The sequence below is a fragment of the Capra hircus genome, chromosome 9 (genome assembly GCF_001704415.2).
Source record: "Capra hircus breed San Clemente chromosome 9, ASM170441v1, whole genome shotgun sequence".
NCBI classification, from domain to species: Eukaryota; Metazoa; Chordata; class Mammalia; order Artiodactyla; family Bovidae; genus Capra; species Capra hircus.
The window spans coordinates 40,062,983-40,079,214 of NC_030816.1; the positions used below are offsets into that span (position 1 = coordinate 40,062,983).

Sequence of the window (16,232 nt, forward strand, 5' to 3'; positions counted from 1 at the left end):
CAGTCCCGCCCAATACCCTCCAGCAGGGAACAACAGTGAACACAGAACAGAGAAACAGAGCCAAGGACTGCTCCTGATGCTGGAGGGCCTCAGCCAGACACATGTTGTTTTGTTTCCACTATGGAATTAATCCTGTAACTTCTCTTCACCACATTGGTGGCTAGAGAAACCCGATTAATTTTTTTTTTAAGTGCATATAAAGCAAGTTTGGAAGAGCCGTTCTGAGAATACTCAATGTAAGGAACTATAATAGAGATAAATTACTGGGTTCCTTTAAATAGCCAATCCCCAGAAGCTTTAAAGATTTTTGTTGTTGTTTTTTTCTTAAATCACATGTTACTCGACAAAGAGGCTTAGGAATCAGACAATTAGAGGTTGAAGAGAAATCAGTACCTCCTGAAAGCCTGTTTACTTAAAAAGTCTGAGAAAGGGAGATGGTTCACACTGGGAAGAATTAGAAGGCAGGTGGGGAAATGCTTTTTGAGACTAATTTAGCCACACGTCTTAGAGAGTCGCAGGAGGTTTTTAGAAAGAAGAATGAGATAAAGAAAGCCAAGTTTCCAAAGATATCGATCTGACAGAGTCCACAGGAAGGGATGGAAGAAAAAAGAAAGCAGCGCAGAGACCAGTACAGAAGCTATAGTGCTGAGGACCTGAATCAGCAAAGTGGCCGGAAGAACAGAGCGGAGAGAAGGGCACAGGAGCTGGCGGGAAGGAGAAACTGAGAGGTCTGGGGACTGCATACCGAAATGACAGCCTAGTTAGCCACATACAGGATCAGACACACTGGAATAGCATAATAATTGAATTTTACATAAACATCCAGCTCCTCTAACCCACACTTCCTGAGCACTGGTGATACCAAGTCAGAGAAGTCGGAGATTCAAATGTCCAGAAAGCTACATTTACTGATACAGAGATTAGAGGTTACCTAGGGTGGAGCGGGAGTGGAAATAACTGTGAAGAGGCACAAGGCAGCTTTGGGCACTGACAGAAATGTTCTAGAAGAGGGCTGAGGTGACAGCTGCACAATTCTATGTACACTGACTAAAAACTGTTGAACTGTCCACTTACAATCTCTAAATTAACCCTCCATAAATCTGTTCTTTAAAGTGATGAGAGCTGTGGAAAGGGGACAGTAATACAGGGTAAGGAGAACTGAGAATGAAGCGGGGGGTGGGGATAGTTTACATTTTCAGTAGGTGATCGCAGTGGGCCTCAGTGACAAGGTGACATTTGAGCCAAGACCTGGAGGAGGTAAGGGAGGGAGTCTGGGGACAAGCAAGAAGAGGAGCAGTCCAGCACAGGAAACCAGGGACAATGTGCGCAGGTTCTAAAGCAGAAAAGGAGGCCAGCGAGACCAGGGCAGGAGTGGGCAGGAAACAGCAGAAGATGAAGACGGGGGATAGGAGGGAAAAGACGGTGTGGACTGTGTTGCTTCCTGGGATGGAATCTATTGGAGGTTTGAGTAAAAGAGGAAGGTGATCTAACTCTGGTTTTAGAAGGATCACCCTGGCTGTGGTATTGGAAACGGCCTACAAGAGGCAAGGGTTTCCCAGGTGTCACTAGTGATAAAGAACTAGCCTGCCAATGCAGCAGACACAGATATGGGGGTTTGATCCCTGGGTGGGAAAGATGTCTGGAGGAGGAGCCTGGCGGCCTACAGCCCATGGGGTCGCAGAGAGTCAAACGCATGTCGACTAACACGTACTGGAACATCGAGCAACTAACACTACTACAAGAGGCAAAGGAGACCAGCTGAGAATCTGTTACAGTAGTTGAAGCATCAGCTGGTGCTGACTGGGGCAATGGTGGGAGCAGGAATATGGTAAGAAACGGTCAGATTTTGGGTGCATTGTGAAGGTAAATCCAACAGAATCTCCTGACTGCCTAGATGTGAGCTGTTTGAGAAAGAAGTAAGGTTGACTCCACAAGGCTCTGCGCCTGAGTAACTGAAGATGGGGAAGCTCTGGAGGAGGCAGGTTTGGAGGAAAAAAACTAAAAAAGCATGTACTGGGAAGTTTGCTACTAAAATATATTATATATGCTAAAGTCACAATACATAATTTTGGTAACTTTCTCTTAAAGGTCAATTTCATTACAGGGTTTCCTTCCAACATATTCATCAGTTGGGGTACTCTAGAGAATGAATTGGCCATGCAAAATTTAGAAACGTCTATTTAAAATCCTGATTCTTGGCCTTCTTTTTATCCTTAGGACTGCTGAACAGTTTATTTTCTTATAACTCCTTAATTATACTTCTAATGACATCAGACTTACCCTGCCTGGAAAGGTCCTGCTGTTGGTCCAAGAGAACCAACAAAAAAGAGCAGTGACACCAATGAGAGTCACTCATCCCTCGTGATTCTTCTCAATAGAGCTGTTGAGCTGAGAAAAGGCCCAATCAATGAATTTTGAGATATATTAATGAGCTTCACCTCCTATAAAAATATCAACTTTAGAGCAAAATCCATGAAGCATCACAAAGAAGTGCTGAAAATCAAGGTCAGTCTCTCCTGTAGTTATTTCTCCTTAGAAGAAAGCTTCCCTAGTGGCCCAGATGATAAAGACTCTTCCTGTAATGCAGGAGACCAGGGTTTGATCTATGGGTCGGGAAGATCCCCTGGAGAAGGGAATGGCAACCCACTCCAGTATTCTTGCCTGGAGAATCCCATAGACAGAGGAGCCTGACAGCCTACAGTCTATGGGGTCACAAAAGTCGGACACAACTTAGCAACTAAACCACCAAACCACCAGAAGAAAGAAAGGAGATGAAGGTAAAAAACATTAAAGTCCTCGATGCAGATTTAAATAACACCTACTTTCATTTCATGATGTACAACACAAATTTTTCTTTCTTGCATCTCTAAATTTCTATGTGTGTATTTGGGTCCCTCGATTTATTCTACACACTTGGCCACCGGACTTCTCCGTGTGATCATTACCATTAATAAATGAGTTAGAAATACACAGTAGACTCAGCAGCTGTGCCCAAGGCCATTACTTCCTCTAATTTGGCACAGATGGCCAAAAAGATGCTTTTGGCAGAACAGCCAAGTGCTAACCACCTAATGAAGCTGCAGCCTTAAAAATCAACTGATGGTAAATACAATTGTACAGTTAACTTCACCCTTATCTCTGTCTCTCCTGTCCTCGACACTAAAGGCAGAAGAAAGCGTATACCCTAAATCCAATTTGGTAAAGCTTTACACATACCATTTCATCTCATTTTCCAGGGAGGAAAAGGTAACTCAACAAAACAATTCCAGTTCTAAAATGGTCATTCTTTAGGTCAAAAGACTATTTCTTCAACTCAAAAATAATCTTGCAAAAGGGATTAAGCTGGTTTGTACCTAACTCAATAACAGAGAAACCCATCACAACAGTCATAATAATGATTAGAATGATCATAGACAAATAAATATGATATCTGCCCTTTTTTCATATACTCATATGCCTTAAAATGACTTCTCTTATATTTATAAATAGGCAACATCCTCACCATTCATAACTCTTATTTCTTTTCTCTGATCAAAATCATGTATAATTTCATAAACGTCTCATGACAAGGCTTTCTTTTCTCCTTATATATATGCTGGTCTTAACAGTTGCATGTCTCCTCAAAATGCCTGATATTCAAGTATTTTGAGGCTTTAAGATGATGATAATTAAGACAGTCATGCAATTCCCCTCAGACATAAAAAATGCACACACACAGTCACACTGTTTCAGCCAGTTTCTAAGAACAGAATATTAAATTTAAAAACCTATATTAAAAAAAAAAAACAACCCTGCAAAACACCTTCTAAACTGTCCCTAAAACGAAGAGCAAACATCAATTCAAAATTATGGTTTCTCTGCTCCCAAAATCCTGATGTAAAGATCTACACTATTCTGCCACAGTTCACTACTGTTAATCAATGACTCATAGGATTTCATCCCCTGCGGAAACTGTATTCCCCATTTGGCTTATATAATGTCATGTAATCACCATCAATGCTCTAAATCTAAAAATGTATAAAATAAAAAGCATCTCATTTCATCTTGTGCAGAAATGTCCAGTGTGATCCCTCAAAAGAGAAGAGTGTTAGTCACTTAGTCGTGTCCAACTCTTCGTGACCCCAAGGACTGAAGCCCCCCGGGCTCCTCTGCCCATGGGATTCTCCAGACAAGAAAACCAGGTCTCAAAAATCTGTGTGCAATGCAGGAGACCCGGGTTTGATCCCTGGATTGGGAAGATCCCCTGGAGAAGGGAATGGCAACCCACTCCAGTGTTTTTGCCCATGGACAGAGGAGCCTGGCGGGCTACAGTCCACGCAGTCACAAAGGGCAGGACAGGACTAAGCGACTAAGCACACACAGAGAAATGTCCATTTTTAAATCAATCAAACTACTTCAATGTTGGGTAATACTACAACGAGGATATTTACAAAGACACTCTCTGCAGTAATTCACCTGATTTAGTTGTACACAAATCGGAGTGGAAAATCCTAAATTCTATTTCAGCAGTGCAGATGTTAATCACACATTACAACTCTCATCCAGGGCACTTGTTTAGGAAGCATTGCCTGCAATGTTTAAATGCCAGTTGAGTATCCAGAGAGCACTGTGACTCAGGACTTATTTGCTGTGTTATTTTTTGTAAAGTGTGAATGAAAAGAAAACTGAGGCCCAGATCCAGGGGGCCCGGTGGGTCCTTGGAGGCAGGAATAGGAGCAGAGTGTGACCAGGTCCCTGAACTCTTGACCTGTAGCTCCGGGATTAGGCCCACCATTAGAATCACTCAGGAAAGGTGTCCTAATACACTGGGGCTCAGCAACCAATATAGCTTCCAATACACAAAAAAATATAGACAGTCCAGGAATCTGTGTTTTTAAAACAACTTCAGGTCCTTCTGAGGATCAGCCTGGTTGCAACATTAGGGCTGGACTTACTTGCAGAACAGTGATCAAGTATGATTTTCTAAAGCAAGGTTCCAGAACAGCCAAACAAGCCAATAATACAGCTTTTTTTTTTTTTAATAAACAGTGCTTTTAAAAAAACATATCCAATTTTGTTCTCATGATTCTATTATCCCAGTTTATAAAGGAGGAGACTCGGGCACAGAGCTCCCCTGGCAGAGCCGGAAACAAGAACACTCTGACTCCAAGGGCCTCTGCCCTCCTAATCCACCTCACTGTGCCTCACCTCATGTACAGAAATATGATCAGTGGAGGATTTTCAGTTCTGCCCTGGGACCCAAGCAACCACAGGTAAAAGCAGCCTTAAGAAGAGACCTTATCAATACTGGCACTGCTCTCAGAAAGCCTGGGAAGGAAATATGGCTGATTCTTGTGAGACTCTCTTTCCTGGCTAAGATACTGATGGGTGCTTTGCCACCATCTAGAAAAACCCTCTCCTGAAACTCTCAATCCACTCCTAGCCCTGAGGCCAACCATGAGGTTCCAGATAAGAAGAGAAGAGAACTAAAAAAGTTCTTGAGCCAGTGATATCTGGGCTTCTTAAATATCTTGGTCCTCATTGGTTACTGTCCAACCCACTTAATGGGCTCATTTAATGCTGAGATACAAGAGGTCCTCTTTCGTAGCTCAGCTAGTAAAGAATCCACCTGCAATGAGAGAGGCCTGGGTTCGACCCCTGGGTTGGGAAGATCCCCTGGAGAAGGAAAAGGCAACCCAGAGAATTCCATGGACTGAATAGCTCATGGGGTCGCAAAGAGTTAGACACCACTGAGCGACTTTCACTTTCACTTTTACCCTTGCCTCTGTCTCTTCATCAATCAACACATAAATACACAAAAGGAACAGTATACCAATAGCTGCAGATTGAGGCACTGCAAGTCTGCACATGAGCAAAAAATGACAGCAACAAAATTCTGAAGCAATCACAGAATATTGATATTTTCCAAAACGGGGTCAACATAGAGGAAATAGAAGAACTCGAAGAATACAGTGCCTGAAAAGAAGAACACAGTAAGCAAGGCACATATTGAGGGGATCTGGGAATTTCATGCTTCATTAGGTCCAAGGGCAAAGTATGTCCTCATTTACAAAGGCAATACACATGGCTGATGCTACTACATAGCTGAACCATGTACTGACTCCTCTTGTCCCAATTCCATGCTTACCAGAAACTCAGCCACAGAGAGAAGGTGCTGGTCAAAGAGTTCCACCCACATCTACAAACCCCTTGGCAGTTACATGCATTAAATATATCAATATTCCATTTTAAAGCAATTAATAATATGCAATGACTATAATTTACAGACTTCTGGAGAGCAATATTGATAGAACAACATGAAACAGAAATCAGAAGTTGACAACTCTGTGAAATATGACAAGAAAATTTTAACCACAAAACCCTATGGATGACACATTCACAAATTACAGAGTTTCAGTAAAAAGTCAAGTTAAATGCTATGTAGAAAGGCCTAAGGACTGTGCATGAGTTTCTCAAATGATATCAACTGGGAAGCCCTATCTCTAGATGATATGAAATACCTTCAGGAAATGATAAACAGCTTTGACCTAAAGCTAAAGATGATAAGCTGTGCTCAAATTAAATCACACTGTAGTTAATTAATGTTTCCATAGAAGGAAAAACCAAAACTTTCATTCCATAATTCTTTAGGCTCTGTATTCTTAAAAAAAAAAAACAACAATCAGCCATATCAGCTCAAAGACATCAGTCTGAGAAAGACTAGTGAATCTTTGCTGTTGAGGGGTTACTGGATTACATCTACACTACTGCCTATCACAAAAACAGCATTTTTTTTTTTAAGTCTCTTTAGGGAATGTCAGACAGAACAGATGAGGATGCAAGTCAATGAGAGAATCTATCAAAATAAATCTCTTCCATTTGGATATCTACCTCAATTATGAACATGAATCTCTAAAATAATAACCACAGCTGTCACTTGGGAAGTGGTTGAGAATATGCTCATATTTAAAGGCTCTTTTTCCTTAGCAGTATGATTTTAGAACTTTGTTAGTATCTGAATTGGATGCAAACACAAGATCTGGTACTGATATCATCTTGGCTACCATATTTTTCATCCTAGAATTCACACCTCACTGTAATTAATATCTACTACATACTGAATCTTTTTAAAAACTTTACTATATTCTCTTCTGGCTTCTTAGAGAGTAAAGAAGTAGGTAAAGGATATTCTGTCTGACAAATGATCACAAATTCAGCATGAACAAATTCCCTAAGCCCTTATTTTAGGTATCTAAATTGATGTTACTTACTAACTACTAAATATATATTTGAATTATTAAATTGCAACACATTTAAAGAAACACTGAAATAAATACATACATATATACATGCACATATATATGAGTTTCTTAAATGTGCATGTTTCTCAAATGACACATGTAGTACAAGAAATAGTCTTTCCTGTAAATGAAATGCTCTATAATTCACTGTATGATAAAAACAGAATTTAGCTTGGTATTTTTTTGTTCAGTCGCTAAGTCATAATTGACTCTTTGCGACCCCATGGACTGCAGCACACCAGGCTTTCCTGCCATTGACTATCTCCCAAAGTTTGCTCCAATTCATGTCCACTGAATCCATGGGGTATATAGTTTCCCAAAATTACTGCTCATGCTACCGTGCTAGAAGTATTTTTTGTTATTAATACTACAAAAGTCACCAGTATGGTAGGCTGCCAGTAGTCCCCATTGCTTCCTGAGTTACCTCAGGCCTGTGAGCTGGGGGATAACCTCGAAAAAATTCAGGACACACTAACCTCATCTGTGTTTCTAGACTGTCAGAGAATCTAATGATATCCAAAAAAAGAAGATCACTCCGCCATTTGTGAAGATGAGGACTTGCTTGGCAGGGGCCAGGGAGAGGGGACAAAAAATGGTACAGAGGAAAAAGAAAAAAGAAAAAGATTTAACTTTTAGAAAGTATTCTCTTCAGGAAGAATTTAATCCTATCTGACTTGAAAGTGAATTTGAGAAGTCTTTTTCTTTGAGCCTGGGGAGTTCTTGACCTTTTCATAAAATTTACATAATTCAGCATGAAGGGAAACCCCTGGTTGAATAGAAAGATGTTGGCAGCAAGAACTTGACCTCACAGAAATGTTAAGAGGTCTGTACCCACCAGATACTAGGTGCTGCTTTTACTAATCCACAGGGGACACAAGACGCAGCTTTGTGCTTCCACAGAGGGGGTCTCCTGAAAAGATCCTAAAATAAAGCCCCAGTGAGTTGCCTCTGTGGAGAAAACTGACCCTCCTTCTTTTTCCCTGTGGCTCCAGGAACAGTGGAAAAGAGAGGGGAGGCTTGCCAAAGCCTCTGACAGACATAACCCCAACATACACATTCCTCTCCCTAGGGGAGCCCACCTAAGCAATCCACTGCTCACTCAAACTCCAGTACACAAAAAGAGGCTGCTCCTCTCTTAAGGTTGATGGACTAGATCAAGACATTTTATATACTGTGAAAGTCGCTCAGTAGTGTCTAACTCTTTGCAACCCCAAGGACTATACAGTCCATGGAATTCTCCAGGCCAGAATATTGGAGCGGGTAGCCTTCCCCTCCTCCAGGGGATCTCCCCAACCCAGGGATCGAACCCAGGTCTCCTGCATTGCAGGCAGATTCTTCACCAGCAGAGCCACAAGGGAAGCCCAAGAATACTGGAGTGGGTAGCCTATTCCTTTTCCAGCGGATCTTTCTGACTCAGGAATCAACCAAGGTCTCCTGCATTGCAGACAGATTCTTTACCAACTGAGCTATCAGGGAAGCCTTTTATATACTAACAGAATATAAAATTTAAGTGAATTCTACCCTCATGTTGGGGAAGGAAAAGGTAGGCAGCGAAGGGGAGGCAAAGGGAAGGAATTAGTGAGTACTGAGATTTTATTATGCACCAGGCATTGTGCTAGATGGTTACTACACATACCTTATTTAGTCTCAGAATAGTCCTGTCATCAGCGTAATAGAGTTCCCATTTTACAGATGAGGAAAATGAGATTGAGGGGAGATAGACATGTAGCTCGATCCCAGAGCCAGTACCAAGATCACAGAGCTAAGAAGTGTCAGGCTAAGCATTTGAATCCAGGCTCCAAGGCTGTGTCATGCTACTTTGTACAGACAATGCACAAGAACTGGAAGAACTAAAATTTATAAATAATAAGATTTCTAAATAATGGTTTAAAATGAGGCACCAGAATTCACATCATAAAAACAATTGCAAAATGCCTCCTCCACTGCTCTTGGCATCTGTCCCATTAGCAGTGACTGTGTTCCCACTGAAGCAATCATCCGGGATGGGACTACTTACTCGAACAAGATCCTGTAAACCAGACAGGCTGTGCTGGGGAGTAGAGGGATTATAGGAAAGTCCTGCTTCTAAGTAACTGGAACTAGCTCATCTGGCATAGAAAGCAGAATATATTATACCTCAAATAAACATGTAGGAGTAAGTCAAGAGTCGATGAAAACTGCCAAAGATTTTCCTTCTTCATTTAAAAATCATCTTATCAGTCAGTAATTCCAACCCTGCAAAACGTCGTTAGGCAAATTCACAGCTTTCCGTGCTTTCACCATATGCAGAACTAATCTGACTCCAAGTCAGGTTTGCAAAACTGTTATTTTTTTATACATAGTTCTTTTTAAAATCTTACTGAGATTTATAGCACCATATGTCTAAATCAAGTTAAGCAAATGCATTAATGAATCACAATGTGCGTATGAGACAAAAGAAAGACAAAGAAAGCTGAGTGCTTCTTCTACCTCCTAGGTAAAGATCTTGGCAAGTAGGGTATGAGCATGAAGGACCCCATCAGAAGCACAGAACCAGGAAATACATGAACAAAATTAATTTCAACTATTAATTCCCAATAAGAGGGTGTTCTGGGATAAATTCTCAAGTTCTACTCTCCAAACTGGAAGAAATTCTCAGACAACACAAATTAGGTATAGAAGGAGGGAAGGGGATGTAAATGCACTGCCTGACACAGAGACAAAATCAGGTCTGTCTCCACCATCACCAAAAGCTCCATTTAATAAGAGGGAAGGGGATTTTCCTGGTGCCAAGGCAGGGGATGTGGGTTTGGTCCTTGGTCCCAGAAGATACCACAGGCCACAGTGCAGCTAAGCCGGTGTGTGCCACAACTACTGAGTCAGCACTCTACTGAAGCCTGAAAGAAGGGCTTCTAACATCACCTGTTCATAATATTTTCCATTACTTGCCAAATATATCTGTGAAGAGCAAATCATCACATTGGCTTATATTGTACTTGACTGGAATTAAAATCCCTCCAACTTCAAAGTGAACTCTTGACAAGCCAAATGTCCTCAGCGCTAGACTCTAGCAGGCTATGTCATGTTTCCTGTTTGATTTCATCCTGTGACTTTGTGCCCATCATTCTAACAGGAGTTCTCCCACCCAGTCATTCCAGATCTAGTACTTGAATTAGAATCTAACTGTCCCTTGTCACATTTTTTTCATACTTCCACTCAAGTAACAAAAAATTGAGCCAATGAGGATCAAGAACAGAGTACATTTATCTGTCACTAAAGGCTTCTCTCTGAGTGTGAGTATAGATTTCCAAACAGCTAACACACCATACATTTCTCCTCACTTTTCTCCTCACTTATCCCACAGATATGAGATGAGACTTCATAAAAGATGTACCTAACATTAAAATCTCTATTTGCAAGAGTCTCTCTAACCTCCAAGCCTATGATGTTTATACTGATATTTACACTAATAAATGTTCTTTTCTCATCTAATTTTCACAATCTGTTTCCCATTTTTAAAAATTCAAATATTTGTCCATTCTAATCGCATTCATATAAAATATCTATAACTTTGCCGACAAAGGTCCATCTAGTCAAAGCTATGTTTTTTCCAGTAGTCATGTATGGATGTGAGAATTGGACCATAAAGAAGGCTGAGGATCGAAGAACTGATGCTTTTGAACTGTGGTGTTGGAGAAGACTCTTGAAGAGTCCCATGGACTGCAAGAAGATCAAACCAGTAAATCCTAAAGGAAATCAGCCCTGAATATTCATTGGAAGGACTGATGCTGAAGATGAAGCTCCAATACTTTGGCCATCCAATGCAAAGAGCTGACTCATTAGAAAAGACCCTGATGCTGGGAAAGATTGAAGGCAGGAGGGGAAGGGGATGACAGAGGATGAGATGGTTGGATGGCATCACCAACTCAATGGACATGAGTTTGAGCAAGCTCTGGGAGATGGTGAAGGACAGGGAAGCCTGGCATGCTGCAGTCCATGAGGTTACAAAGAGCTGGACATGACTGAGTGACTGAACAACAAAATATTTACAAATGTTCCTTTCCATAGAAAAGTGATAATATGAGAGGAAATTATGTGCCAGATGTTGGATGTTAAGAATTCAGACACACCATTGTAGTTAACCAGTATTTGCCAGGCACCAGACTCTGTATAGAGATCATAATACTTGGTTCATCCTTTCCCTTAGGTTCACTCTTTTCGAACAATCAGTACTACACTCTCTGGATTCTATGTCTACAACTACCCTCTTGGTCTCGTACACCAACCCAACTTCTCCCGCACCCTCTCTATATCCCCAGTTCTTCTTGCTGCATTGCAGTTGGAGACAATATCTCTGCCTACATCTTGCATCATCCCTTCAGCTACAATGATGAGCTTATCAATATCAGAGATCATGTACATTACCCTCTCAATGCACAATTCCAAATGACTGTCTGGCAGAACCTTCCATCTTTCACCAGCTAAAGGGATCTTCATTTACTATAATCAGACTCACAAAGCCATCAAGGTCCGGCACTAATTCTCCTTCTACACAGGATTTACCTGACCTCCAGAATCAGAAGTTTTAAGATTTTTCTCATATCTGTGTTTCTGTGGAATTCTGTATCTCTGTCATAGCATTTAACACACAACTGCCTCAGAACCACAATTATGTGCATATCTATAACACCCATTAGGAAACTGGCAGAGGAGTGTGGGTGTCAAGTGAGGAGTGTTGTTGAGGTTTAGAGTTTTCTTTCATTGGTCCAATTTAACTTCATATAATCTTGTTCAATGGTCAAACAGAAATAACACGCTCATTTTATAGGGATGTTACGAGGACAACATGAAAAGCGGTTTGCGTGTAGAAGGGGCTGGAAAAGTAAAAGCTTCCAGGAACAATATGCTTATTTGCTTTGAATCTTTAAGGGCAGAGGTGTTATCTCCCAGCCAGGACTTTGTTTTATTAGTACTGACTAACATCTGCCTGACTCTTTATTCAATGTGCAACATACTTTCAAGAATTGAAACTGAAATTCACTTATTTATCACTAAAGCCTCCTTCAAGAGAGTAATTTTAGAATGACAGAACTATCAGAAGCTACTGTCCAAATGCTGGCTTTTTCTTTTTTAATGAGACCTTATTTGGATAAACAAAAGAAATGATGGAAATAAAATACCACTCCTTTCTGACCACCAGGTCTGCCTCGAAGTCTACGGACATCTCTGTAATTTTAGTAGACATATGAGAAAGTGGCAGCCTCTCAAAAATATTTGCTTCATTATAAGATTAGTTAAGGAGTAAACAGCATTTTCTCTGCCAGGGTCCTAAAATCAAATGTCTCTTTGAGTTTACATTTACATTTGTTCCTTTGGAATCTTGCAATATTTTGCGGTAGGTTTTAGCTAACTAATAACCTAAATCCTTAAAAGGAACTTTTCACTGAAAGGTTCAGAATGCTCTTTTTTTCTGTTCAATTTTTCATTCTACCTCTTCCTACAACAGGTAACCGACCGACTTGTTCTGTATGCAGAATAAATTAAATTAGGAGCATGAAATATTTTAAACTATAAATGATTTTGTTTCACCAGATTCAAAAATTCTTCTTCCAGAGCACTTCATGCTCTTTCATTTTCTCTGAGGTATAAGAAAGAGACCAAGGAACCCTCAGAAACAAACTTGGACCTGGTTATTGGATGCTGAGCAATTTTGCTAGAGATTTTAGTACCAAAATCAGGAAACTCTTAATCACTCTCATAATAATGGATGCATTTGTTCACATTACTATTGTATTACAGAAAAACAGTTTTAAATTGAATGAGACTTCAGTAGTTATGGACAGCAAACCAGTAGGCTCCAGACCACTTGTGGCCCAGATATATTTTTAAAGAGGTCCTTACAGTTTTTTAAATTAAGTGTTAGTCACTCAGTCGAGTCCGACTTTTTGCAACCAGGCTCCTCTGTCCCTGAAGTTCTCCAGGCAAGAACACTGGAGTGAGTTGCCATTTCCTTAGGAATCCAACCCAGGTCTCCTGCATTGCAGGCAGATTCTTTACTGTCTAAGCCACCAGGGAAGCCCTTTTAAATTAAAGATACTTCAAAAAAAAAAAAAATCTGGAAGTTACTTTTTTTCTTGAAAAAACAAGAACGTTTTAGAGCCAGGGTGGCAACCAGCAACAGGCCAGGAAGAGCTGCCCCATTTAGAGGGGCACATAGGTTCCAGAGGTCACAGTCAACACCCCCCTCATCCATGTGCCCCCTACTTGGCCTTACCTTACCTGTTAGACACCTGCACACACTGGACAAGCAGACACAGGATTTTCTTAAAGGCAAAGAGCCTGGATCCAAAAAGGGCTTTCCCACTCACTAGCTCTGTGACCTTCAGCAAGCTCTGAGTCTAGGTCCCTCAGCTTTAAATCGAAGATAATTCCGTGACCCTACAAGGTTGTTGTGGGGATTAAAATAGAAAATGCACAAAAATACTCCGTAATCTGGAACCGTAAAATGTTTGTCATCATTATTCATTTCTCAGTCCCTGTCAGTTGCACAAATCCCCTCTACCCACCTCAGTTATTACTGCTTTTCTTCTTTCTCTTATTATTACACTCTGTATGACACAGCTTAAAATCTAAATAAAAAGAATCTGATGCATTTCCTGGCCTCATTTAATTGGAGAGAGAAAAGATGAACAAATATCAAAGGAAAACAAAATGAACTGTTGAATGCCAGTGGTTATTTCTGTTTGTAATAAAGGCATGAAATTAGTGCAGAGCTTAACTACTGGACTGCTGATCTCTCTGAGTGCTGTGTTATAAGTTCACATTAGGCTCCTGAGGCTTAAAGGTAAAACTCACAGCCCAGTTTTTAGGGGTTCCTGTGAGACAAACCTCTTCACTGGGCTTCACGCAGTGCTCCAGGAAAGGATCCAGTCCATCATGAAAAAACCCAAAAGTATCTTCAAAGCTTTTCTGGGCTTCTTTCCTCTCTACCCGTTAATATAAGCTCTAAAACCTTAGAATCTGGTGTATTAAGCCAGGGCACACATTTTATATCTATATCTATACATATAGATGTATGTCAGAAGCCAATAAGAGGAAATATATGTATACACATAGCTGATGCACTTTGCTGTATAGCAGAAACACAACACTGCAAAGCAACTATACTCCAACAAAAAAAGACTACTGCTAATCACCAAAAGAAAAATAATAAGAGACTTGAAAGAAAACAGAATCTTCTCAGAAAAAGGGCAGAGTAGCAGAAAACTGCACTTAAAGAGTAATACCATAAATACAGAAATGTTAGCAAAGATGTATGTTATGAACGCTATCTCCCTACATTAAGAATTCACATATGCATTCCTGTTCTGATCATTTTACGACAGAAAATCATCCTCGTGTGAGGAATAACAATTAATTCATTTACTGCTTTTTAATGTTAAGACAATCACACAATCACGCTTGAGTGAACTGCAACATATAATGGGAGAACAAGGGATTTTAATTGGAATCAGCTTTCTTTATAAGATCACCAAAATGGGAGTAATTTATGATTTAAGACACAATCCGCTGAAAAATCCCTCTGACGAATCCTTTTTAAAGCACTTCATACAGGGCAGTTACCGCTTTTCCTGAAGTTGAATGAACCCTTCGCTTGAATACAGATTAACGAGTGTCAAATTACCACATGGTCCTCAGTTTACGTTTTGTTTTTTTAAAAAAATCAAAGTAAATAACAGCATTATTTAAGAAAGCAGTTCTTTCAACAGACGCCCCAAGACTGATGTTTAAGCAAGTCTCCTTGGCAACCAAGGAGCCAAGTACATCTTGGGCTAGGAGGAAGGGAAAAAAGGGACAGCAACTCTAAGGGGTGGGTAGAATAAGTAACCGTGAGTAGTAACTGCTCCCGCTAGACGACGCTGCTAGAAGCTGCATGGACTCAAATCCTCTGAAATTTCAACTCTGATCTCGCCCCCACTGGCTCACAAGCAGACTCCCACCCTCTGCCACCGGTTTGAAGGACCAACTCCGAACAGGTAACGAGGAGAGAGGGTGAGCTGTCTGCGGAGTTACGTACCCGAGGCGGCAGCGCAGACACCTGGCTCTCGCTGATATACAATGGTCGTACTTCGCCCCACGATGCCCGAAGCCGAGGTGAAGAGAAACCGCAGTAGCTTCTCTCTGCCGGTTTGGGGATGCAGTTGTGAAGAACGAGCGCGCTAGCGTGTGTGTGCGTATGTGTATCCGTGAACGTGTGTGCGAGCGTGTGTATGTGTGTCTGCGCGCTCCCCAACTCTCCCGCAGGGAAACGGTGTTTCCTAGTAAATAAAGACAGCAGCAAGCCCTGCGGGTGGCGCGTCCGGCTAGCTCTGCGCTAGGCGACAGCGTCAGGCTGGGAACGCACCCCCGCAGACCCGCGCGGCTCAGACTGCGAAGCGGCTCCTCCCCCTCGCGCCTCGGGCGAGTCAGCGCGCACGCTCGCCCCGCCCCCCGGCGAGCACGCGCGCCCCTCCTCCAGCATCGCCGCCCGGGAGGCGCGCACGCCGCGCACCTCCGTCCCCTGCCTAAGGCGAGCCAGCGCGCGCCCGCTCTCCCCGGAAGTCCACCTCCCCCGTGCGGCACCTTTCTTGCTTTCTGGCACCTGCGCTGCCCACTGCTGGGTCGCTTGGACCGCCTGCAGTTTCAGCAGCGTTGCCTCTTGCGACGACCGAGACACTGGGAGCCAGCCTGCCTACTCCCAGACTGCCTCCCAGGGCTGGAGAGCGACCTGCGGGAACAAATGCCGTGACCCCAACTTGGAGTAGCCACGAGCTCTGGCCCTCTGCTTCCCTCCCGCGACCCAGGGCAGTTCAGTTCAGTTCAGTCGCTCAGTCGTGACCGACTCTTTGCGACCCCATGAATCGCAGCAGGCCAGGCCTCCCGGTCCATCACCATCTCCCGGAGTTCACTTAAACTCACGTCCATCGAGTCGGT

General features: G+C 42.0%; 1 protein-coding gene across 2 annotated transcripts in view; it reads right to left on the bottom strand.

Moving 5' to 3' along the window:
* KLHL32 (kelch like family member 32) overlaps positions 1-15,711 on the bottom strand; it is a 216,473-nt gene extending 200,762 nt beyond the window's left edge. For both annotated transcript variants that reach the window (XM_013966475.2, XM_005684660.3), the window contains exon 1: positions 15,337-15,711. The gene's annotated coding sequence lies outside the window, so the exon portion shown is untranslated. The remainder of the gene's footprint in view (positions 1-15,336) is intronic.